Source organism: Oncorhynchus mykiss, chromosome 17 (assembly GCF_013265735.2).
Source record: "Oncorhynchus mykiss isolate Arlee chromosome 17, USDA_OmykA_1.1, whole genome shotgun sequence".
NCBI classification, from domain to species: Eukaryota; Metazoa; Chordata; class Actinopteri; order Salmoniformes; family Salmonidae; genus Oncorhynchus; species Oncorhynchus mykiss.
The window spans coordinates 5026466-5050954 of record NC_048581.1 but is presented as its reverse complement, the minus strand read 5'-3'; the positions used below and the strand labels follow the sequence as shown (position 1 = coordinate 5050954).

The 24489-nt window shown below is 43.2% G+C and overlaps 23 non-coding genes across 23 annotated transcripts; all 23 read right to left on the bottom strand.

The window, feature by feature from the left end:
• Positions 1–286: 286 nt before the first annotated feature.
• On the bottom strand, positions 287–368 carry trnal-aag. The gene has a single exon. It is a non-coding gene; the product is annotated as a tRNA-Leu (tRNA).
• Positions 369–1104: 736 nt separating this feature from the next.
• On the bottom strand, positions 1105–1186 carry trnal-aag. Its single transcript has one exon. It is a non-coding gene; the product is annotated as a tRNA-Leu (tRNA).
• Positions 1187–1922: 736 nt separating this feature from the next.
• On the bottom strand, positions 1923–2004 carry trnal-aag. Its single transcript has one exon. It is a non-coding gene; the product is annotated as a tRNA-Leu (tRNA).
• Positions 2005–2741: 737 nt separating this feature from the next.
• trnal-aag lies at positions 2742–2823 on the bottom strand. Its single transcript has one exon. It is a non-coding gene; the product is annotated as a tRNA-Leu (tRNA).
• A 737-nt stretch (positions 2824–3560) lies between these two features.
• trnal-uag lies at positions 3561–3642 on the bottom strand. Its single transcript has one exon. It is a non-coding gene; the product is annotated as a tRNA-Leu (tRNA).
• Positions 3643–4377: 735 nt separating this feature from the next.
• On the bottom strand, positions 4378–4459 carry trnal-aag. The gene has a single exon. It is a non-coding gene; the product is annotated as a tRNA-Leu (tRNA).
• A 737-nt stretch (positions 4460–5196) lies between these two features.
• Positions 5197–5278, bottom strand: trnal-uag. Its single transcript has one exon. It is a non-coding gene; the product is annotated as a tRNA-Leu (tRNA).
• Positions 5279–6014: 736 nt separating this feature from the next.
• On the bottom strand, positions 6015–6096 carry trnal-aag. The gene has a single exon. It is a non-coding gene; the product is annotated as a tRNA-Leu (tRNA).
• A 1038-nt stretch (positions 6097–7134) lies between these two features.
• On the bottom strand, positions 7135–7216 carry trnal-aag. Its single transcript has one exon. It is a non-coding gene; the product is annotated as a tRNA-Leu (tRNA).
• Positions 7217–7953: 737 nt separating this feature from the next.
• Positions 7954–8035, bottom strand: trnal-aag. Its single transcript has one exon. It is a non-coding gene; the product is annotated as a tRNA-Leu (tRNA).
• Positions 8036–9073: 1038 nt separating this feature from the next.
• On the bottom strand, positions 9074–9155 carry trnal-aag. The gene has a single exon. It is a non-coding gene; the product is annotated as a tRNA-Leu (tRNA).
• Positions 9156–11525: 2370 nt separating this feature from the next.
• Positions 11526–11608, bottom strand: trnal-aag. The gene has a single exon. It is a non-coding gene; the product is annotated as a tRNA-Leu (tRNA).
• Positions 11609–12344: 736 nt separating this feature from the next.
• trnal-uag lies at positions 12345–12426 on the bottom strand. Its single transcript has one exon. It is a non-coding gene; the product is annotated as a tRNA-Leu (tRNA).
• Positions 12427–13900: 1474 nt separating this feature from the next.
• Positions 13901–13983, bottom strand: trnal-aag. The gene has a single exon. It is a non-coding gene; the product is annotated as a tRNA-Leu (tRNA).
• A 736-nt stretch (positions 13984–14719) lies between these two features.
• trnal-aag lies at positions 14720–14801 on the bottom strand. Its single transcript has one exon. It is a non-coding gene; the product is annotated as a tRNA-Leu (tRNA).
• A 737-nt stretch (positions 14802–15538) lies between these two features.
• trnal-uag lies at positions 15539–15620 on the bottom strand. Its single transcript has one exon. It is a non-coding gene; the product is annotated as a tRNA-Leu (tRNA).
• A 738-nt stretch (positions 15621–16358) lies between these two features.
• On the bottom strand, positions 16359–16440 carry trnal-aag. Its single transcript has one exon. It is a non-coding gene; the product is annotated as a tRNA-Leu (tRNA).
• Positions 16441–17177: 737 nt separating this feature from the next.
• trnal-uag lies at positions 17178–17259 on the bottom strand. Its single transcript has one exon. It is a non-coding gene; the product is annotated as a tRNA-Leu (tRNA).
• A 737-nt stretch (positions 17260–17996) lies between these two features.
• Positions 17997–18078, bottom strand: trnal-aag. Its single transcript has one exon. It is a non-coding gene; the product is annotated as a tRNA-Leu (tRNA).
• A 2368-nt stretch (positions 18079–20446) lies between these two features.
• Positions 20447–20528, bottom strand: trnal-uag. The gene has a single exon. It is a non-coding gene; the product is annotated as a tRNA-Leu (tRNA).
• Positions 20529–21264: 736 nt separating this feature from the next.
• Positions 21265–21346, bottom strand: trnal-uag. The gene has a single exon. It is a non-coding gene; the product is annotated as a tRNA-Leu (tRNA).
• Positions 21347–22082: 736 nt separating this feature from the next.
• trnal-uag lies at positions 22083–22164 on the bottom strand. The gene has a single exon. It is a non-coding gene; the product is annotated as a tRNA-Leu (tRNA).
• A 736-nt stretch (positions 22165–22900) lies between these two features.
• trnal-uag lies at positions 22901–22982 on the bottom strand. The gene has a single exon. It is a non-coding gene; the product is annotated as a tRNA-Leu (tRNA).
• Positions 22983–24489: the final 1507 nt, after the last annotated feature.

Below are 24489 nucleotides of genomic sequence, written 5' to 3'. Positions count from 1 at the left end.
ACTGTTAAAATGGATTGCTGGGTCGTCCCACAGACCATCACAACTTTCCTTTTTTCCAATCAGGGATTTGACATGAACAACCAACGGTAGGAGGTGCAACTGCCACCGTGAGAGCACAGGACTTGGTGGCTGGTTGGTTAAGGCGACGGACTACACTATTGAGTTGGAACCCCATCCGTGACACACAACATTGCTTCTTTTCTCCCTTGCATGGCCCTACATGAAAGTAAAAACGCTGAAATAAAGCAGAACATGTGATAGCTTGCGCAAACAAACTCAATAAAGATGGCAGGAGTGGGATTTGAACCCACGCCTCCTTAGAGACTGGAGCCTAAATCCAGCGCCTTAGACCGCTCGGCCACACTACCCAGCTCTGGCAAGATTTCCACACTTTCTCGTCAGTTACCTAGAGCGTCTGCACTCCCTTGTATTTTAGTCTTCTTTTTCATTTTCTTCTTTAAAATCTTTATGTATCTCATGTTGCTCTTGCGTCCTTAATCTTTTTTTGATTCTCTTTTTAAAAATCTTAATTTATCTGATGTTGCTCTTTCTTCCATCGTATAAACTTAGAATTCGCTTCTGCTTTTATGTCTGAAGCAGACTGAATTAGAAAAACACGGCAGATAATTGCAATAACAGACGTGGGAATTAGGGTAAAGGCTGGATTCCCTTTATTTGTCCGGTGTCCTTGGTGGCCTTGTTTGAAATCACATGACAGTTTTCTGTTGAGAAAAAGTTGCAGCGGTGGACTTTGAACCGACACCTCCGAAAGACTGGGTCCTTAAATCCAGTTCTCTGGACAGCTCGGACACAGTACCCACTGTTAAAATGGACTGCTTGGTCGTCGCACAGACCATCACAACTTTCCTTTTTTCCAATCAAGGATTTGACGTGAACAACTACCGAAGGAGGTGCAACTGCCACCGTGGGGGCACAGGACTTGGTGGCTGGTTGGTTAAGGCGATGGACTACACTATTGAGTTGGAACCCCATCCGTGACACACAACATTGCTTCTTTTCTCCCTTGCATGGCCCTGCATGAAAGTAAAAACGCTGAAATAAAGCAGAACATGTGATAGCTTGCACAAACAAACTCAATAAAGATGGCAGTGGTGGGATTTGAACCCACGCCTCCGTAGAGACTGGAGCCTTAATCCAGCGCCTTAGACCGCTCGGCCACACTACCCAGCTCTGGCAAAATATTCACACTTTCTCGTCAGTTACCTAGAGCGTCTGCACTCCCTTGTATTTTAGTCTTCTTTTTCATTTTCTTCTTGAAAATCTTTATGTTTCTCATGTTGCTCTTGCGTCCTTCATCTTTTTTGATTCTCTTTTTAAAAATCTTAATTTATCTGATGTTGCTCTTTCTTCCATCGTATAAACTTAGAATTAGTTTCTGCTTTTATGTCTGAAGGAGATTGAATTAGAAAAACACAGCAGATAATTGCAATAACAGACGTGGGAATTGGGGTAAAGGCTGGATTCCCTTTATTTGTCCTGTGTCCTTGGTGGCCTTGTTTGAAATTACATTACAGTTTTCTGTTGAGAAAAAGTTACAGCGGTGGACTTTGAACCGACACCTCCGAAAGACTGGGTCCTTAAATCCAGTTCTCTGGACAACTCGGCCACAGTTCCCACTGTTAAAATGGACTGCTTGGTCGTCGCACAGACCATCACAACTTTCCTTTTTTCCAATCAAGGATTTGACGTGAACAACCACCGGTAGGAGGTGCAACTGCCACTGCGGGGGCACAGGACTTGGTGGCTGGTTGGTTAAGGCGATGGACTACACTATTGAGTCGGATCCCCATCCGTGACACACAACATTGCTTCTTTTCTCCCTTGCATGGCCCTGCATGAAAGTAAAAACGCTGAAATAAAGAAGAACATGTGATAGCTTGTGCAAACAAATTCAATAAAGATGGCAGTGGTGGGATTTGAACCCACGCCTCCTTAGAGACTGGAGCCTTAATCCAGCGCCTTAGACTGCTCGGCCACACTACCCAGCTCTGGCAAAATATTCACACTTTCTCGTCAGTTACCTAGAGCGTCTGCACTCCCTTGTAGTTTAGTCTTCTTTTTCATTTTCTTCTTTAAAATCTTTATGTATCTCATGTTGCTCTTGCGTCCTTCATCTTTTTTTGATTCTCTTTTTAAAAATCTTAATTTATCTGATGTTGCTCTTTCTTCCATCGGATAAACTTAGAATTAGTTTCTGCTTTTATGTCTGAAGCAGATTGAATTAGAAAAACACGGCAGATAATTGCAATAACAGACGTGGGAATTAGGGTAAAGGCTGGATTCCCTTTATTTGTCCGGTGTCCTTGGTGGCCTTGTTTGAAATTACATTACAGTTTTCTGTTGAGAAAAAGTTACAGCGGTGGACTTTGAACCGACACCTCCGAAAGACTGGGTCCTTAAATCCAGTTCTCTGGACAGCTCGTTCACAGTACCCACTGTTAAAATGGACTGCTTGGTCGTCGCACAGACCATCACAACTTTCCTTTTTTCCAATCAAGGATTTGACGTGAACAACCACCGGTAGGAGGTGCAACTGCCACTGCGGGGGCACAGGACTTGGTGGCTGGTTGGTTAAGGCGATGGACTACACTATTGAGTCGGATCCCCATCCGTGACACACAACATTGCTTCTTTTCTCCCTTGCATGGCCCTGCATGAAAGTAAAAACGCTGAAATAAAGAAGAACATGTGATAGCTTGTGCAAACAAATTCAATAAAGATGGCAGTGGTGGGATTTGAACCCACGCCTCCTTAGAGACTGGAGCCTTAATCCAGCGCCTTAGACTGCTCGGCCACACTACCCAGCTCTGGCAAAATATTCACACTTTCTCGTCAGTTACCTAGAGCGTCTGCACTCCCTTGTAGTTTAGTCTTCTTTTTCATTTTCTTCTTTAAAATCTTTATGTATCTCATGTTGCTCTTGCGTCCTTCATCTTTTTTTGATTCTCTTTTTAAAAATCTTAATTTATCTGATGTTGCTCTTTCTTCCATCGGATAAACTTAGAATTAGTTTCTGCTTTTATGTCTGAAGCAGATTGAATTAGAAAAACACGGCAGATAATTGCAATAACAGACGTGGGAATTAGGGTAAAGGCTGGATTCCCTTTATTTGTCCGGTGTCCTTGGTGGCCTTGTTTGAAATTACATTACAGTTTTCTGTTGAGAAAAAGTTGCAGCGGTGGACTTTGAACCGACACCTCCGAAAGACTGGGTCCTTAAATCCAGTTCTCTGGACAGCTCGTTCACAGTACCCACTGTTAAAATGGACTGCTGGGACATCGCACAGCCCAGCCCAAGTTTCCTTGTTTCCAATCAAGGCTTTGACGTGATAAACCACCGGTAGGAGGTGCAACTGCCACCGCGTGGGCACAGGACTTGGTGGCTGGTTGGTTAAGGCGATGGACTACACTATTGAGTTGGAACCCCATCCGCGACACACAACAGTGCTTCTTTTCTCCCTTGCAAAGCCCTGCATGAAAGTAAAAACACTGAAATAAAGCAGAACATGTGATAGCTTGCGCAAACAAACTCAATAAAGATGGCAGTGGTGGGATTTGAACCCACGCCTCCTTAAAGACTGGAGCCTTAATCCAGCGCCTTAGACCGCTCGGCCACACTACCCAGCTCTGGCAAAATATTCACACTTTCTCGTCAGTTACCTAGAGCGTCTGCACCCCCCTGTATTTTAGTCTTCTTTTTCATTTTCTTCTTTAAAATCTTAATGTATCTCATGTTGCTCTTGCGTCCTTCATCTTTTTTTGATTCTCTTTTTAAAAATCTTAATTTATCTGATGTTGCTCTTTCTTCCATCGTATAAACTTAGAATTAGTTTCTGCTTTTATGTCTGAAGCAGATTGAATTAGAAAAACACGTCAGATAATTGCAATAACAGACGTGGGAATTAGGGTAAAGGCTGGATTCCCTTTGTTTTCCGGTGTCCTTGGTGGCCTTGTTTGAAATTACATTACAGTTTTCTGTTGAGAAAAACTTGCAGCGGTGGACTTTGAACCGACACCTCCGAAAGACTGGGTCCTTAAATCCAGTTCTCTGGACAGCTCGGCCACAGTTCCCACTGTTAAAATGGACTGCTTGGTCATCGCACAGACCATCACAACTTTACTTTTTTCCAATCAAGGATTTGACGTGAACAACTACCGAAGGAGGTGCAACTGCCACCGTGGGGGCACAGGACTTGGTGGCTGGTTGGTTAAGGCGATGGACTACACTATTGAGTTGGAACCCCATCCGTGACACACAACATTGCTTCTTTTCTCCCTTGCATGGCCCTACATGAAAGTAAAAACGCTGAAATAAAGCAGAACATGTGATAGCTTGCACAAACAAACTCAATAAAGATGGCAGTGGTGGGATTTGAACCCACGCCTCCTTAGAGACTGGAGCCTTAATCCAGCGCCTTAGACCGCTCGGCCACACTACCCAACTCTGGCAAAATATTCACACTTTCTCGTCAGTTACCTAGAGCGTCTGCACTTCCTTGTATTTTAGTCTTCTTTTTCATTTTCTTCTTTAAAATCTTTATGTATCTCATGTTGCTCTTGCGTCCTTCATCTTTTTTTGATTCTCTTTTTAAAAATCTTGATTTGTCTCATGTTGCTCTTCCTTCCATTGTGTACACTGAAAATTAGTTTCTGCTTTTATGTCTGAAGCAGATTGAATCTGAAAAACACAGCAGATAATTTCAAAAACAGACGAGGGAATTAGGGTAAAGGATGGATTCCCTTTATTTGTCCGGTGTCCTTGGTGGACTTGCTTGAAATTACATTACAGTTTTCTGTTGAGAAAAAGTTGCAGCGGTGGACTTTGAACCGACACCTCCGAAAGACTGGGTCCTTAAATCCAGTTCTCTGGACAGCTCGTCCACAGTACCCACTGTTAAAATGGACTGCTGGGACATCGCACAGCCCAGCCCAAGTTTCCTTGTTTCCAATCAAGGCTTTGACGTGATAAAACACCGGTAGGAGGTGCAACTGCCACCGCGTGGGCACAGGACTTGGTGGCTGGTTGGTTAAGGCGATGGACTACACTATTGAGTTGGAACCCCATCCGCGACACACAACATTGCTTATTTTCTCCCTTGCAAAGCCCTGCATGAAAGTAAAAACACTGAAATAAAGCAGAACATGTGATAGCTTGCGCAAACAAACTCAATAAAGATGGCAGTGGTGGGATTTGAACCCACGCCTCCTTAGAGACTGGAGCCTTAATCCAGCGCCTTAGACCACTTGGCCACACTACTCAGCTCTGGCAAAATATTCACACTTTCTCGTCAGTTACCTAGAGCGTCTGCACTCCCCTGTATTTTAGTCATCTTTTTCATTTTCTTCTTTAAAATCTTTATGTATCTCATGTTGCTCTTGCGTCCTTCATCTTTTTTTGATTCTCTTTTTAAAAATCTTAATTTATCTGATGTTGCTCTTTCTTCCATCGTATAAACTTAGAATTAGTTTCTGCTTTTATGTCTGAAGCAGATTGAATTAGAAAAACACGTCAGATAATTGCAATAACAGACGTGGGAATTAGGGTAAAGGCTGGATTCCCTTTATTTTCCGGTGTCCTTGGTGGCCTTGTTTGAAATTACATTACAGTTTTCTGTTGAGAAAAACTTGCAGCGGTGGACTTTGAACCGACACCTCCGAATGACTGGGTCCTTAAATCCAGTTCTCTGGACAGCTCGGCCACAGTTCCCACTGTTAAAATGGACTGCTTGGTCGTCGCACAGACCATCACAACTTTCCTTTTTTCCAATCAAGGATTTGACGTGAACAACCACCGGTAGGAGGTGCAACTGCCACCGTGGAGGCACAGGACTTGGTGGCTGGTTGGTTAAGGCGATGGACTACACTATTGAGTTGGAACCCCATCCGTGACACACAACATTGCTTCTTTTCTCCCTTGCATGGCCCTGCATGAAAGTAAAAACGCTGAAATAAAGCAGAACATGTGATAGTTTGCGCAAACAAACTCACTGTAATTGGCAGTGGTGGGACTTGAACCCACGCCTCCTTAGAGACTGGAGCCTTAATCCAGCGCCTTAGACCGCTCGGCCACACTACCCAGCTCTGGCGAACTATTCACACTTTCTCGTCAGTTACCTAGAGCGTCTGCACTTCCTTGTATGTTAGTCCTCTTTTTCATTTTCTTCTTTAAAATCTTTATGTATCTCATGTTGCTCTTGCGTCCTTCATCTTTTTTTGATTCTCTTTTTAAAAATCTTGATTTATCTCATGTTGCTCTTTCTTCCATTGTGTACACTGAAAATTAGTTTCTGCTTTTATGTCTGAAGCAGATTGAATCTGAAAAACACAGCAGATAATTTCAAAAACAGACGAGGGAATTAGGGTAAAGGCTGGATTCCCTTTTTTGTCCGGTGTCCTTGGTGGACTTGCTTGAAATTACATTACAGTTTTCTGTTGAGAAAAAGTTAAAGCGGTGGACTTTGAACCCACACCTCTGAAAGACTGGATCCATAAATACAGTTCTCTGGACAGCTTGGCCACAGTACCCACTGTTTAAATGGACTGCTAGGTCTTCGCATAGACCAGGCCAACTTTCCTTGTTTACAATCAAGTCTTTGACGTGAACAACCACCGGTAGGAGGTGCAACTGCCACCGCGGGGGCACAGGACTTGGTGGCTGGTTGGTTAAGGCAATGGACTACACTATTGAGTTGGAACCCCATCCGTGACACACAACATTGCTTCTTTTCTCCCTTGCATGGTCCGACATGAAAGTAAAAACCATTAAATAAAGCAGAACATGTGATAGCTTGCGCAAACAAACTCAATAAAGATGTGGGATTTGAACCCACGCCTCCTTAGAGACTGGAGCCTTAATCCAGCGCCTTAGACAGTGCACGTAAAACTGCAGAACAAGATATCTCTGACTCATTAAAACTGTCTTTTGTTACAACTGAAATCCACTCTGTCCAGCGTCCGTGATTGGGTCTCAACTCTCCAGTATTTAAACACTAACAGAACCCAATCTGTGCCACACAGCATTTGCTAATTTCTCCCTTGCATGGGCGACATGAAAGTAAAAATGCTGAAATAAAGCAGAACATGTGATAGTTTGCACAAACAAACTCAATGTAGATGGCAGTGGTGGGATTTGAACCCACGCCTCCTTAAAGACTGGAGCCTTAATCCAGCGCCTTGGACCGCTCGGCCACACTACCCAGCTGTGGCAAAATATTCACACTTTCTCGTCAGTTACCTAGAGCGTCTGCACTCCCTTGTATTTTAGTCTTCTTTTTCATTTTCTTCTTTAAAATCTTTATGTATCTCATGTTGCTCTTGCGTCCTTCATCTTTTTTTGATTCTCTTTCTAAAAATCTTAATTTATCTGATGTTGCTCTTTCTTTCATCGTATAAACTTAGAATTAGTTTCTGCTTTTATGTCTGAAGCAGATTGAATTGGAAAAACACGGCAGATAATTGCAATAACAGACGTGGGAATTAGGGTAAAGGCTGGATTCCCTTTATTTGTCCGGTGTCCTTGGTGGCCTTGTTTGAAATTACATTACAGTTTTCTGTTGAGAAAAAGTTGCAGCGGTGGACTTTGAACCGACACCTCCGAAAGACTGGGTCCTTAAATCCAGTTCTCTGGACAGCTCGGCCACAGTACCAACTGTTAAAATGGACTGCTAGGTCGTCGCACAGACCATCACAACTTTCCTTTTTTCCAATCAAGGATTTGACGTGAACAACCACCGGTAGGAGGTGCAACTGCCACCGTGGAGGCACAGGACTTGGTGGCTGGTTGGTTAAGGCGATGGACTACACTATTGAGTTGGAACCCCATCCGTGACACACAACATTGCTTCTTTTCTCCCTTGCATGGCCCTGCATGAAAGTAAAAACGCTGAAATAAAGCAGAACATGTGATAGTTTGCGCAAACAAACTCACTGTAATTGGCAGTGGTGGGACTTGAACCCACGCCTCCTTAGAGACTGGAGCCTTAATCCAGCGCCTTAGACCGCTCGGCCACACTACCCAGCTCTGGCGAACTATTCACACTTTCTCGTCAGTTACCTAGAGCGTCTGCACTTCCTTGTATGTTAGTCCTCTTTTTCATTTTCTTCTTTAAAATCTTTATGTATCTCATGTTGCTCTTGCGTCCTTCATCTTTTTTTGATTCTCTTTTTAAAAATCTTGATTTGTCTCATGTTGCTCTTCCTTCCATTGTGTACACTGAAAATTAGTTTCTGCTTTTATGTCTGAAGCAGATTGAATCTGAAAAACACAGCAGATAATTTCAAAAACAGACGAGGGAATTAGGGTAAAGGCTGGATTCCCTTTTTTGTCCGGTGTCCTTGGTGGACTTGCTTGAAATTACATTACAGTTTTCTGTTGAGAAAAAGTTAAAGCGGTGGACTTTGAACCCACACCTCTGAAAGACTGGATCCATAAATACAGTTCTCTGGACAGCTTGGCCACAGTACCCACTGTTTAAATGGACTGCTAGGTCTTCGCATAGACCAGGCCAACTTTCCTTGTTTACAATCAAGTCTTTGACGTGAACAACCACCGGTAGGAGGTGCAACTGCCACCGCGGGGGCACAGGACTTGGTGGCTGGTTGGTTAAGGCAATGGACTACACTATTGAGTTGGAACCCCATCCGTGACACACAACATTGCTTCTTTTCTCCCTTGCATGGTCCGACATGAAAGTAAAAACCATTAAATAAAGCAGAACATGTGATAGCTTGCGCAAACAAACTCAATAAAGATGTGGGATTTGAACCCACGCCTCCTTAGAGACTGGAGCCTTAATCCAGCGCCTTAGACAGTGCACGTAAAACTGCAGAACAAGATATCTCTGACTCATTAAAACTGTCTTTTGTTACAACTGAAATCCACTCTGTCCAGCGTCCGTGATTGGGTCTCAACTCTCCAGTATTTAAACACTAACAGAACCCAATCTGTGCCACACAGCATTTGCTAATTTCTCCCTTGCATGGGCGACATGAAAGTAAAAATGCTGAAATAAAGCATAACATGTGATAGTTTGCACAAACAAACTCAATGTAGATGGCAGTGGTGGGATTTGAACCCACGCCTCCTTAAAGACTGGAGCCTTAATCCAGCGCCTTGGACCGCTCGGCCACACTACCCAGCTGTGGCAAAATATTCACACTTTCTCGTCAGTTACCTAGAGCGTCTGCACTCCCTTGTATTTTAGTCTTCTTTTTCATTTTCTTCTTTAAAATCTTTATGTATCTCATGTTGCTCTTGCGTCCTTCATCTTTTTTTGATTCTCTTTCTAAAAATCTTAATTTATCTGATGTTGCTCTTTCTTTCATCGTATAAACTTAGAATTAGTTTCTGCTTTTATGTCTGAAGCAGATTGAATTGGAAAAACACGGCAGATAATTGCAATAACAGACGTGGGAATTAGGGTAAAGGCTGGATTCCCTTTATTTGTCCGGTGTCCTTGGTGGCCTTGTTTGAAATTACATTACAGTTTTCTGTTGAGAAAAAGTTGCAGCGGTGGACTTTGAACCGACACCTCGAAAGACTGGGTCCTTAAATCCAGTTCTCTGGACAGCTCGGCCACAGTACCAACTGTTAAAATGGACTGCTAGGTCGTCGCACAGACCATCACAACTTTCCTTTTTTCCAATTTGACGTGAACAACCACCAGTAGGAGGTGCAACTGCCACCGCGGGGGCACAGGACTTGGTGGCTGGTTGGTTAAGGCGATGGACTATTGATTTGGAACCCCATCCGTGACACACAACATTGCTTCTTTTCTCCCTTGCATGGCCCTACATGAAAGTAAACACGCTGAAAAAAGCAGAACAGGGCCTCCCGGGTGGCGCAGTGGTTAAGGGCGCTGTACTGCAGCGCCAGCTGTGCCATCAGAGTCCTGGGTTCGCGCGCAGGCTCTGTTGTAAATAAAAATAAATAAAGCAGAACATGTGATAGCTTGCGCAAACAAACTCAATAAAGATGGCAGTGGTGCGATTTGAACCCACGCCTCCATAAAGACTAAATCCAGCGCCTTAGACCACTCGTCCACACTACCCACCTCTTGCAAAATATTCACACTTTCTCGTCAGTTACCAGAGCGTCTGCACTCCCTTGTATTTTAGTCTTCTTTTTCATTTTCTTCTTTAAAATCTTTATGTATCTCATGTTGCTCTTGCGTCGTTCATCTTTTTTTTATTCTCTTTTTAAAAATCTTAATTTATCTGATGTTGCTCTTTCTTCCATCGTATAAACTTAGAATTAGTTTCTGCTTTTATGTCTGAAGCAGATTGAATTAGAAAAAAATGGCAGATAATTGCAATAACAGACGTGGGAATTAGGGTAAAGCCTGGATTCCCTTTATTTTCCGGTGTCCTTGGTGGCCTTGTTTGAAATTAAATTACAGTTTTCTGTTGAGAAAAAGTTGCGGTGGTGGACTTTGAACCGACACCTCCGAAAGACTGGATCCTTAAATCCAGTTCTCTGGACAGCTCGCCCACAGTACCAACTGTTAAAATGGACTGCTGGGTCGTCCCACAGACCATCACAACTTTCCTTTTTTCCAATCAAGGATGTGACGTGAACAACCACAGGTAGGAGGTGCAACTGCCACCGTGAGAGCACAGGACTTGGTGGCTGGTTGGTTAAGGTGATGGACTACACTATTGAGTTGGAATCCCATCCGTGACACACAACTTTTCTCCCTTGCATGGCCCTGCATGAAAGTATAAACGCTGAAATAAAGCAGAGTTGCTTGCGCAAACAAACTCAATAAAGATGGCAGTGGTGGGATTTGACCCCACACCTCCTTAGAGACTGGAGCCTTAATCCAGCACCTCAGACCACTATGCCACACTACCCAGCTCTGGCTAAATATTCACACTTTCTCGTCAGTTACCTAGAGCGTCTGCACTTCCTTGTATTTTAGTCTTCTTTTTAATTTTCTTCTTAAAAATCTTTATGTATCTCATGTTGCTCTTGCGTCCTTCATCTTTTTTTGATTCTCTTTTTAAAAATTTGAATTTATCTCATGTTGCTCTTTCTTCCATTGTGTACACTGACAATTAGTTTCTGCTTTTATGTCTGAAGCAGATTGAATCTGAAAAACACAGCAGATAATTTCAAAAACAGAGGTGGGAATTAGGGTAAAGGCTGGATTCCCTTTATTTTCCGGTGTCCTTGGTGGCCTAGTTTGAAATGACATTACAGTTTTCTGTTGAGAAAAAGTTGCAGTGGTGGACTTTGAACCGACACCTCCGAAAGACTGGGTCCTTAAATCCAGTTCTCTGGACAGCTCGGCCACAGTTCCCACTGTTAAAATGGACTGCTTGATCGTCGCACAGACCATCACAACTTTCCTTTTTTCCAATCAAGGATTTGACTTGAACAACCACCGGTAGGAGGTGCAACTGCCACCGTGGGGGCACAGGACTTGGTGGCTGGTTGGTTAAGGCGATGGACTACACTATTGAGTTGGAACCCCATCCGTGACAAACAAACAAACTCAATAAAGATGGCAGTGGTGGGATTTGAACCCACGCCTCCTTAGAGACTGGAGTCTTAATCCAGCGCCTTAGACCGCTCGGCCACACTATCCAGCTCTGGAAAAACATTCACACTTTCTCTTCAGTTACCTAGAGCGTCTGCACTTCCTTGTATTTTAGTCTTCTTTTTCATTTTCGTCTTTAAAATCTTTATGTATCTCATGTTGCTCTTGCGTCCTTCATTTTTTTTTGATTCTCTTTTTAAAAATCTTAATTTATCTGATGTTGCTCTTTCTTCCATCGTATAAACTTAGAATTAGTTTCTGCTTTTATGTCTGAAGCAGATTGAATTAGAAAAACACGGCAGATAATTGCAATAACAGACGTGGGAATGAGGGTAAAGGCTGGATTCCCTTTATTTGTCCGGTGTCCTTGGTGGCCTTGTTTGAAATTACATTACAGTTTTCTGTTGAGAAAAACTTGCAGCGGTGGACTTTGAACCGACACCTCCGAAAGACTGGGTCCTTAAATCCAGTTCTCTGGACAGCTTGGCCACAGTTCCCACTGTTAAAATAGACTGCTTGGTCATCGCACAGACCATCACAACTTTCCTTTTTTCCAATCAAGGATTTGACGTGAACAACCACCGGTAGGAGGTGCAACTGCCACCGCGGGGGCACAGGACTTGGTTGCTGGTTGGTTAAGGCGATGGACTACACTATTGAGTTGGAACCCCATCCGTGACACACAACATTGCTTCTTTTCTCCCTTGCATGGCCCTGCATGAAAGTAAAAACGCTGAAATAAAGCAGAACATGTGATAGCTTGCGCAAACAAACTCAATAAAGATGGCAGTGGTGGGATTTGAACCCACGCCTCCTTAGAGACTGGAGCCTAAATCCAGCGCCTTAGACAGCTCGGCCACACTACCCAGCTCTGGCAAGATTGCCAGACTTTCTCGTCAGTTACCTAGAGCGTCTGCAGTCCCTTGTATTTTAGTCTTCTTTTTCATTTTCTTCTTTAAAATCTTTATGTATCTCATGTTGTTCTTGCGTCCTTCATCTTTTTTTGATTCTCTTTTTAAAAATCTTAATTTATCTGATGTTGCTCTTTCTTCCATCGTATAAACTTAGATTTAGTTTCTGCTTTTATGTCTGAAGCAGATTGAATTAGAAAAACACGGCAGATAATTGCAATAACAGACGTGGGAATTAGGGTAAAGGCTGGATTCCCTTTATTTGTCCGGTGTCCTTGGTGGCCTTGTTTGAAATTACATTACAGTTTTCTGTTGAGAAAAGTTGCAGCGGTGGACTTTGAACCGACACCTCCGAAAGACTGGGTCCTTAAATCCAGTTCTCTGGACAGCTCGGCCACAGTTCCCACTGTTAAAATGGACTGCTTGGTCTTCGCACAGACCATCACAACTTTCCTTTTTTCCAATCAAGGATTTGACGTGAACAACCACCGGTAGGAGGTGCAACTGCCACCGCGGGGGCACAGGACTTGGTGGCTGGTTGGTAAAAGGCGATGGACTACACTATTGAGTTGGAACCCCATCCATGACACACAACATTGCTTCTTTTCTCCCTTGCATGGCCCTGCATGAAAGTAAAAACGCTGAAATAAAGCAGAACAGCTGATAGCTTGCGCAAACAAACTCAATAAAGATGGCAGTGGTGGGATTTGAACCCACGTCTCCTTAACGACTGGAGCCTAAATCCAGCGCCTTTGACAGCTCGGCCACACTACCCAGCTCTGGCAAGATTGCCAGACTTTCTCGTCAGTTACCTAGAGCGTCTGCACTTCCTTGTATTTTAGTCTTCTTTTTCATTTTCTTCTTTAAAATCTTTATGTATCTCATGTTGCTCTTGCGTCCTTCATCTTTTTTTGATTGTCTTTGTAAAAATCTTAATTTATCTGATGTTGCTCTTTCTTCCATCGTATAAACTTAGAATTAGTTTCTGCTTTCATGTCTGAAGCAGATTGAATTAGAAAAACACGGCAGATAATTGCAATAACAGACGTGGGAATTGGGGTAAAGGCTGGATTCCCTTTATTTGTCCGGTGTCCTTGGTGGCCTTGTTTGAAATGACATTACAGTTTTCTGTTGAGAAAAAGTTGCAGTGGTGGACTTTGAACCGACACCTCCGAAAGACTGGGTCCTTAAATCCAGTTCTCTGGACAGCTCGGCCACAGTTCCCACTGTTAAAATGGACTGCTTGATCGTCGCACAGACCATCACAACTTTCCTTTTTTCCAATCAAGGATTTGACGTGAACAACCACCGGTAGGAGGTGCAACTGCCAACGTGGGGGCACAGGACTTGGTGGCTGGTTGGTTAAGGCGATGGACTACACTATTGAGTTGGAACCCCATCCGTGACAAACAAACAAACTCAATAAAGATGGCAGTGGTGGGATTTGAACCCACGCCTCCTTAGAGACTGGAGCCTTAATCCAGCACCTTATACCGCTCGGCCACACTATCCAGCTCTGGAAAAACTTTCACACTTTCTCTTCAGTTACCTAGAGCGTCTGCACTTCCTTGTATTTTAGTCTTCTTTTTCATTTTCTTCTTTAAAATCTTTATGTATCTCATGTTGCTCTTGCGTCCTTCATCTTTTATTGATTCTCTTTTTAAAAATCTTAATTTATCTGATGTTGCTCTTTCTTCCATCGTATAAACTTAGAATTAGTTTCTGCTTTTATGACTGAAGCAGATTGAATTAGAAAAACACGGCAGATAATTGCAATAACAGACGTGGGAATTAGGGTAAAGGCTGGATTCCCTTTATTTGTCCGGTGTCCTTGGTGGCCTTGTTTGAAATTACATTACAGTTTTCTGTTGAGAAAAAGTTGCAGTGGTGGACTTTGAACCCACACCTCCGAAAGACTGGGTCCTTTCAATCCAGTTCTCTGGACAGCTCGGCCACAGTTCCCACTGTTAAAATAGACTGCTTGGTCATCGCACAGACCATCACAACTTTACTTTTTTCCAATCAAGGATTTGACGTGAACAACTACCGAAGGAGGTGCAACTGCCACCGTGGGGGCACAGGACTTGGTGGCTGGTTGGTTAAGGCGATGGACTACACTATTGAGTTGGAACCCCATCCGTGACACACAACATTGCTTCTTTTCTCCCTTGCATGGCCCTGCATGAAAGTAAAAACACTGAAATAAAGCAGAACATGTGATAGCTTGCGCAAACAAACTCAATAAAGATGGCAGTGGTGGGATTTGAACCCACGCCTCCTTAGAGACTGGAGCCTTAATCCAGCGCCTTAGACCGCTCGGCCACACTACCCAGCTCCAGAAAAACATTCACACTTTCTCTTCAGTTACCTAGAGCGTCTGCACTTCCTTGTATTTTAGTCTTCTTTTTCATTTTCTTCTTTAAAATCTTTATGTATCTCATGTTGTTCTTGCGTCCTTCATCTTTTTTTGATTCTCTTTTTAAAAATCTTAATTTATCTGATGTTGCTCTTTCTTCCATCGTATAAACTTAGAATTAGTTTCTGCTTTTATGTCTGAAGCAGATTGAATTAGAAAAACATGGCAGATAATTGCAATAACAGACGTGGGAATTAGGGTAAAGGCTGGATTCCCTTTATTTGTCCGGTGTCCTTGGTGGCCTTGTTTGAAATTACATTACAGTTTTCTGTTGAGAAAAAGTTGCGGTGGTGGACTTTGAACCGACACCTCCGAAAGACTGGGTCCTTAAATCCAGTTCTCTGGACAGCTCGACCACAGTTCCCACTGTTAAAATGGACTGCTTGGTCGTCGCACAGACCATCACAACTTTCCTTTTTTCCAATCAAGGAATTGACATGAACAACCACCAGTAGGAGGTGCAACTGCCACCGCGGGAGCACAGGACTTGGTGGCTGGTTGGTTAAGGCGATGGACTACACTATTGAGTTGGAACCCCATCCGTGACACACAACATTGCTTCTTTTCTCCCTTGCATGGCCCTGCATGAAAGTAAAAACGCTGAAATAAAGCAGAACATGTAATAGCTTGCGCAAACAAACTCAATAAAGATGGCAGCGGTGGGATTTGAACCCACGCCTCCTTAGAGACTGGAGCCTAAATCCAGCGCCTTAGACCGCTCGGCCACACTACCCAGCTCTGGCAAGATTGCCACACTTTCTCGTCAGTTACCTAGAGCGTCTGCACTCCCTTGTATTTTAGTCTTCTTTTTCATTTTCTTCTTTAAAATCTTTATGTATCTCATGTTGCTCTTGCGTCCTTCATCTTTTTTTGATTCTCTTTCTAAAAATCTTAATTTATCTGATGTTGCTCTTTCTTTCATCATATAAACTTAGAATTCGTTTCGGCTTTTATGTCTGAAGCAGATTGAATTAGAAAAACACGGCAGATAATTGCAGTAACAGACGTGGGAATTAGGGTAAAGGCTGGATTCCCTTTATTTGTCCGGTGTCCTTGGTGGCCTTGTTTGAAATTACATTACAGTTTTATGTTGAGAAAAAGTTAAAGCGGTGGACTTTGATCCCACACTTCTGAAAGACTGGATCCTTAAATCCAGTTCTCTGGACAGCTCGGCCACAGTACCAACTGTTAAAATGGACTGCTGGGTCGTCCCACAGACCATCACAACTTTCCTTTTTTCCAATCAAGGATTTGACGTGAACAACCACCGGTAGAAGGTGCAACTGCCACCGCGGTGGCACAGGACTTGGTGGCTGGTTGGTTAAGGCGAGCGTTCTACACTATTGAGTTGGAACCCTATCCGTGACACACAACATTGCCTCTTTTCTCCCTTGCATGGCCCTGCATGAAAGTAAAAACCCTGAAATAAAGCAGAACATGTGATAGCTTGCGCAAACAAAGTCAATAAAGATGGCAGTGGTGGGATTTGAAACCACGCCTCCTTAGAGACTGGAGCCTTAATCCAGCGCCTTAGACCGCTCGGCCACACTACCCAGCTGTGGCAAAATATTCACACTTTCTCGTCAGTTACCTAGAGCGTCTGCACTCCCTTGTATTTCAGTCTTCTTTTTCATTTTCTTCTTTAAAATCTTTATGTATCTCATGTTGCTCTTGCGTCCTTCATCTTTTTTTGATTCTCTTTCTAAAAATGTTAATTTATCTGATGTTGCTCTGTCTTCCATCGTATAAACTTAGAATTAGTTTCTGCTTTTATGTCTGAAGCAGACTGAATTAGAAAAACACGGCAGATAATTGTAATAACAGACGAGGGAATTAGGGTAAAGGCTGGATTCCCTTTATTTGTCCGGTGTCCTTGGTGGCCTAGTTTGAAATGACATTACAGTTTTCTGTTGAGAAAAAGTTGCAGCGGTGGACTTTGAACCGACACCTCCTAAAGACTGGGTCCTTAAATCCAGTTCTCTGGACAGCTCGGCCACAGTACTCACTGTTAAAATGGAATGCTTGGTCGTCGCACAGACCATCACAACTTTCCTTTTTTCCAATCAAGGATTTGACGTGAACAACCACCGGTTGGAGGTGCAACTGCCACCGTGAGAGCACAGGACTTGGTGGCTGGTTGGTTAAGGCGACGGACTACACTATTGAGTTGGAACCCCATCCGTGACACACAACATTGCTTCTTTTCTCCCTTGCATGGCCCTGCATGAAAGTAAAAACGCTGAAATAAAGCAGAACATGTGATAGCTTGCGCAAACAAACTCAATAAAGATGGCAGTGGTGGGATTTGAACCCACGCCTCCTTAGAGACTGGAGCCTAAATCCAGCGCCTTAGACCGCTCGGCCACACTACCCAGCTCTGGCAAGAATTCCACACTTTCTCGTCAGTTACCTAGAGCGTCTGCACTCCCTTGTATTTTAGTCTTCTTTTTCATTTTCTTCTTTAAAATCTTTATGTATCTCATGTTGCTCTTGCGTCCTTCATCTTTTTTTGATTCTCTTTTTAAAAATCTTAATTTATCTGATGTTGCTCTTTCTTCCATCGTATACACTTAGATTTAGTTTCTGCTTTTATGTCTGAAGCAGATTGAATTAGAAAAACACGGCAGATAATTGCAATAACAGACGTGGGAATTAGGGTAAAGGCTGGATTCCCTTTATTTGTCCGGTGTCCTTGGTGGCCTTGTTTGAAATTACATTACAGTTTTCTGTTGAGAAAAAGTTGCAGCGGTGGACTTTGAACCGACACCTCCGAAAGACTGGGTCCTTAAATCCAGTTCTCTGGACAGCTCGGCCACAGTTCCCACTGTTAAAATGGACTGCTTGGTCGTCGCACAGACCATCACAACTTTCCTTTTTTCCAATCAAGGATTTGACGTGAACAACCACCGGTAGGAGGTGCAACTGCCACCGCGGGGGCACAGGACTTGGTGGCTGGTTGGTTAAGGCGATGGACTACACTATTGAGTTGGAACCCCATCTGCGACACACAACATTGCTTCTTTTCTCCCTTGCATGGCCCTGCATGAAAGTAAAAACACTGAAATAAAGCAGAACACATGATAGCTTGCGCAAACAAACTCAATAAAGATGGCAGTGGTGGGATTTGAACCCACGCCTCCTTAGAGACTGGAGCCTTAATCCAGCGCCTTAGACCGCTCGGCCACACTACCCAGCTCTAGCAAAATATTCTCACTTTCTCGTCAGTTACCTAGAGCGTCTGCACTTCCTTGTATTTTAGTCTTCTTTTTCATTTTCTTCTTTAAAATCTTTATGTATCTCATGTTGCTCTTGCGTCCTTCATCTTTTTTTGATTGTCTTTGTAAAAATCTTAATTTATCTGATGTTGCTCTTTCTTCCATCGTATAAACTTAGAATTAGTTTCTGCTTTTATGTCTGAAGCAGATTGAATTAGAAAAACACGGCAGATAATTGCAATAACAGACGTGGGAATGAGGGTAAAGGCTGGATTCCCTTTATTTGTCCGGTGTCCTTGGTGGCCTTGTTTGAAATTACATTACAGTTTTCTGTTGAGAAAAACTTGCAGCAGTGGACTTTGAATCGACACCTCTGAAAGACTGGGTCCTAAAATCCAGTTCTCTGGACAGCTCGGCCACAGTTCCCACTGTTAAAATGGACTGCTTGGTTGTCGCACAGCCCAGCCCAAGTTTCCTTTTTTCCAATCAAGGATTTGACGTGAACAACCACCGGTAAGAGGTGCAACTGCCACCGCGGGGGCACAGGACTTGGTGGCTGGTTGGTTAAGGCGATGGACTACACTATTGAGTTGGAACCCCATCCGTGACACACAACATTGCTTCTTTTCTCCCTTGCATGTTCCTGCATGAAAGTAAAAACACTGAAATAAAGCAGAACATGTGATAGCTTGCGCAAACAAACTCAATAAAGATGGCAGTTTTTGGGATTTGAACCCACGCCTCCTTAAAGACTGGAGCCTTAATCCAGTGCCTTAGACCGCTCGGCCACACTACCCAGCTCTGGCAAAATATTCTCACTTTCTCGTCAGTTACCTAGAGCGTCTGCACTACCTTGTATTTTAGTCTTCTTTTTCATTTTCTTCTTTAAAATCTTTATGTATCTCATGTTGCTCTTGCGTCCTTCATCTTTTTTTGATTGTCTTTGTAAAAATCTTAATTTATCTGATGTTGCTCTTTCTTCCATCGTATAAACTTAGAATTAGTTTCTGCTTTTATGTCTGAAGCAGATTGAATTAGAAATACACATCAGATAATTGCAATAACAGACGTGGGAATTAGGGTAAAGGCTGGATTCCCTTTATTTGTCCGGTGTCCTTGGTGGCCTTGTTTGAAATTACATTACAGTTTTCTGTTGAGAAAAACTTGCAGCAGTGGACTTTGAATCGACACCTCCGAAAGACTGGGTCCTAAAATCCAGTTCTCTGGACAGCTCGGCAACAGTTCCCACTGTTAAAATGGACTGCTTGGTCGTCGCACAGACGATCACAACTTTCCTTTTTTCCAATCAAGGATTTGACGTGAACAACCACCGGTAGGAGGTGCAACTGCCACCGCGGGTCACAGGACTTGGTGGCTGGTTGGTTATTAAGGCTATGGACTACACTATTGAGATGGAACCCCATCCATGACACACAACATTGCTTCTTTTCTCCCTTGCATGTTCCTGCATGAAAGTAAAAACGCTGAAATAAAGCAGAACATGTGATAGCTTGCGCAAACAAACTCAATAAAGATGGCAGTGGTAGGATTTGAACCCACGCCTCCTTAGAGACTGGAGACTTAATCCAGCACCTTAGACCGCTCGGCCACACTATTCAGCTCTGGGGAACTATTCACACTTTCTCGTCAGTTACCTAGAGCGTCTGCACTTCCTTGTATGTTAGTCCTCTTTTTCATTTTCTTCTTTAAAATCTTTATGTATCTCATGTTGCTCTTGCGTCCTTCATCTTTTTTTGATTCTCTTTTTAAAAATCTTAATTTATCTGATGTTGCTCTTTCTTCCATTGTGTACACTGAAAATTAGTTTCTGCTTTTATGTCTGAAGCAGATTGAATCTGAAAAACACAGCAGATAATTTCAAAAACAGAGGTGGGAATTAGGGTAGAGGCTGGATTCCCTTTATTTGTCCGGTGTCCTTGGTGGCCTTGCTTGAAATTACATTACAGTTTTCTGTTGAGAAAAAGTTAAAGCGGTGGACTTTGAACCCACACATCTGAAAGACTGGATCCTTAAATACAGTTCTCTGGACAGCTTGGCCACAGTACCCACTGTTAAAATGGACTGCTAGGTCGTCGCACAGCCCAGGCCAACTTTCCTTGTTTACAATCAAGTCTTTGACGTGAACAACCACCGGTAGGAGGTGCAACTGCCACCGCGGGGGCACAGGACTTGGTGGCTGGTTGGTTAAGGCGATGGACTACACTATTGAGTTGGAACCCCATCCGTGACACACAACATTGATTTTTTTCTCCATTACATGAAAGTAAAAACGCTGAAATAAAGCAGAACATGTGATAGCTTGCGCAAACAAACTCAATAAAGATGGCAGTGGTGGGATTTGAACCCACGCCTCCTTAGAGACTGGAGCCTAAATCCAGGACCTTAGACCGCTCGGCCACACTACCCAGCTCTGGCAAGTTTCCACACTTTCTCGTCAGTTACCTAGAGCGTCTGCACTCCCTTGTATTTTAGTCTTCTTTTTCATTTTCTTCTTTAAAATCTTTATGTATCTCATGTTGCTCTTGCGTCCTTCATCTTTTTTTGATTCTCTTTTTAAAAATCTTAATTTATCTGATGTTGCTCTTTCTTCCATCGTATAAACTTAGAATTAGTTTCTGCTTTTATGTCTGAAGCAGATTGAATTAGAAAAACACGGCAGATAATTGCAATAACAGATGTGGGAATTAGGGTAAAGGCTGGATTCCCTTTATTTGTCCGGTGTCCTTGGTGGCCTTGTTTGAAATTACATTACAGTTTTCTTTTGAGAAAAAGTTGCAGTAGTGGACTTCGACCCCACACCTCTGAAAGACTGGATCCTTAAATCCAGTGCTCTGGACAGCTCGGCCACAGTTCCCACTGTTAAAATGGACTGCTGGGTCGTCGCACAGACCATCACAACTTTCCTTTTTTCCAATCAAGGATTTGACGTGAACAACCACCGGTAGAAGGTGCAACTGCCACCGCGGGGGCACAAGACTTGGTGGCTGGTTGGTTAAGGCGATGGACTACACTATTGAGATGGAACCCCATCCGTGACCAACAACATTGCTTCTTTTCTCCCTTGCATGGCCCTGCATGAAAGTAAAAACACTGAAATAAAGCAGAAAATGTGATAGCTTGCGCAAACAAACTCAATAAAGATGGCAGTGGTGGGATTTGAACCCACGCCTCCTTAGAGACTGGAGCCTAAATCCAGCGCCTTCGACCGCTCGGCCACACTACCCAGCTCTGGCAAAATATTCACACTTTCTCGTCAGTTACCTAGAGCGTCTGCACTCCCTTGTATTTCAGTCTTCTTTTTCATTTTCTTCTTTAAAATCTTTATGTATCTCATGTTGCTCTTGCGTCCTTCATCTTTTTTTGATTATCTTTTTGAAAATCTTAATTTATCTGATGTTACTCTCTCTTCCATTGTGTACACTTAGATTTAGTTTCTGCTTTTATGTCTGAAGCAGATTGAATTGGAAAAACACGGCAGATAATTGCAATAACAGACGTGGGAATTAGGATAAAGGCTGGATTCCCTTTATTTGTCCGGTGTCCTTGGTGGCCTTGTTTGAAATTACATTACAGTCTTCTGTTGAGAAAAGTTGCAGCGGTGGACTTTGAACCGACACCTCCGAAAGACTGGGTCCTTAAATCCAGTTCTCTGGACAGCTCGGCCACAAAACCAACTGTTAAAATGGACTGCTGGGTCGTCCCACAGACCATCACAACTTTCCTTTTTTCCAATCAAGGATTTGACATGAACAACCACCGGTAGGAGGTGCAACTGCCACCGCGGCGGCACAGGACTTGGTGGTTGGTTGGTTAAGGCGATGGACTACACTATCGAGTTGGAACCCCATCCGTGACACACAACATTGCTTCTTTTCTCCCTTGCATGGCCCTGCATGAAAGTAAAAACGCTGAAATAAAGCAGAAAATGTGATAGCTTGCGCAAACAAACTCAATAAAGATGGCAGTGGTGGGATTTGAACCCACGCCTCCTTAGAGACTGGAGCCTAAATCCAGCGCCTTAGACCGCTCGGCCACACTACCCAGCTCTGGCAAATTTCCACACTTTCTCGTCAGTTACCTAGAGCGTCTGCACTCCCTTGTATTTTAGTCTTCTTTTTCATTTTCTTCTTTAAAATCTTTAGTATCTCATGTTGCTCTTGCGTCCTTCATCTTTTTTTTATTCTATTTTTAAAAATCTTAATTTATCTGATGTTGCTCTTTCTTCCATTGTGTACACTGAAAATTAGTTTCTGCTTTTATGTCTGAAGCAGATTGAATCTGAAAAAACACAGCAGATAATTTCAAAAACAGAGGTGGGAATTAGGGTAAAGGCTGGATTCCCTTTATTTGTCCGGTGTCCTTGGTGGCCTTGCTTGAAATTACATTACAGTTTTCTGTTGAGAAAAAGTTAAAGCGGTGGACTTTGATCCCACACCTCTGAAAGACTGGATCCTTAAATCCAGTTCTCTGGACAGCTCGGCCACAGTACCAACTGTTAAAATGGACTGCTGGGTCGTCCCACAGACCATCACAACTTTCCTTTTTTCCAATCAAGGATTTGACATGAACAACCACCGGTAGGAGGTGCAACTGCCACCGTGAGAGCACAGGACTTGGTGGCTGGTTGGTTAAGGCGATGGACTACACTATTGAGTTGGCACCCCATCCGTGACACACATCATTGCTTCTTTTCTCCCTTGCATGGCTCTACATGAAAGTAAAAACGCTGAAATAAAGCAGAACATGTGATATCTTGCGCAAACAAACTCAATAAAGATGGCAGTGGTGGGATTTGAACCCACGCCTCCTTAGAGACTGGAGCCTAAATCCAGCGCCGTAGACCGCTCGGCCACACTACCCAGCTCTGGCAAGATTTCCACACTTTCTCGTCAGTTACCTAGAGCGTCTGCACTCCCTTGTATTTTAGTCTTCTTTTTCATTTTCTTCTTTAAAATCTTTAGTATCTCATGTTGCTCTTGCGTCCTTCATCTTTTTTTTATTCTATTTTTAAAAATCTTAATTTATCTGATGTTGCTCTTTCTTCCATTGTGTACACTGAAAATTAGTTTCAGCTTTTATGTCTGAAGCAGATTGAATCTGAAAAACACAGCAGATAATTTCAAAAACAGAGGTGGGAATTAGGGTAAAGGCTGGATTCCCTTTATTTGTCCGGTGTCCTTGGTGGCCTTGCTTGAAATTACATTACAGTTTTCTGTTGAGAAAAAGTTAAAGCGGTGGACTTTGATCCCACACCTCTGAAAGACTGGATCCTTAAATCCAGTTCTCTGGACAGCTCGGCCACAGTACCAACTGTTAAAATGGACTGCTGGGTCGTCCCACAGACCATCACAACTTTCCTTTTTTCCAATCAAGGATTTGACATGAACAACCACCGGTAGGAGGTGCAACTGCCACCGTGAGAGCACAGGACTTGGTGGCTGGTTGGTTAAGGCGATGGACTACACTATTGAGTTGGAACCCCATCCGTGACACACATCATTGCTTCTTTTCTCCCTTGCATGGCTCTACATGAAAGTAAAAACGCTGAAATAAAGCAGAACATGTGATATCTTGCGCAAACAAACTCAATAAAGATGGCAGTGGTGGGATTTGAACCCACGCCTCCTTAGACTGGAGCCTTAATCCAGCGCCTTAGACCGCTCGGCAACACAACCCAGCTCTGGAAAGACTTCCACACTTTCTCATCAGTTGCCTAGAGCGTCTGCACTTCCTTGTATTTTAGTCTTCTTTTTCATTTTCTTCTTTAAAATCTTTATGTATCTCATGTTGCTCTTGCGTTCTTCATCTTTTTTTTGATTCTCTTTTTAAAAATCTTAATTTATCTGATGTTGCTCTTTCTTCCATCGTATAAACTTAGAATTAGTTTCAGGTTTTATGTCTGAAGCAGATTGAATTAGAAAAACACAGCAGATAATAGCAATAACAGACATGGGAATTAGGGTAAAGGCTGGATTCCCTTTATTTTCCGGCGTCCTTGGTGGCCTTGTTTGAAATTACATTAAAGTTTTCTGTTGAGAAAAAGTTGCAGCGGTGGACTTTGAACCGACACCTCCGAAAGACTGGGTCCTTAAATCCAGTTCTCTGGACAGCTCGGCCACAGTACCAACTGTTAAAATGGACTGCTGGGTCGTCGCACAGACCATCACAACTTTCCTTAATTCCAATCAAGGATTTGACGTGAACAACCACCGGTAGGAGGTGCAACTGCCACCGTGAGAGCACAGGACTTGGTGGCTGGTTGGTTAAGGCGATGGACTACACTATTGAGTTGGAACCCCATCCGTGACACAGAACATTGATTTTTTTCTCCCTTGCATGGCCCTGCATGAAAGTAAAAACACCGAA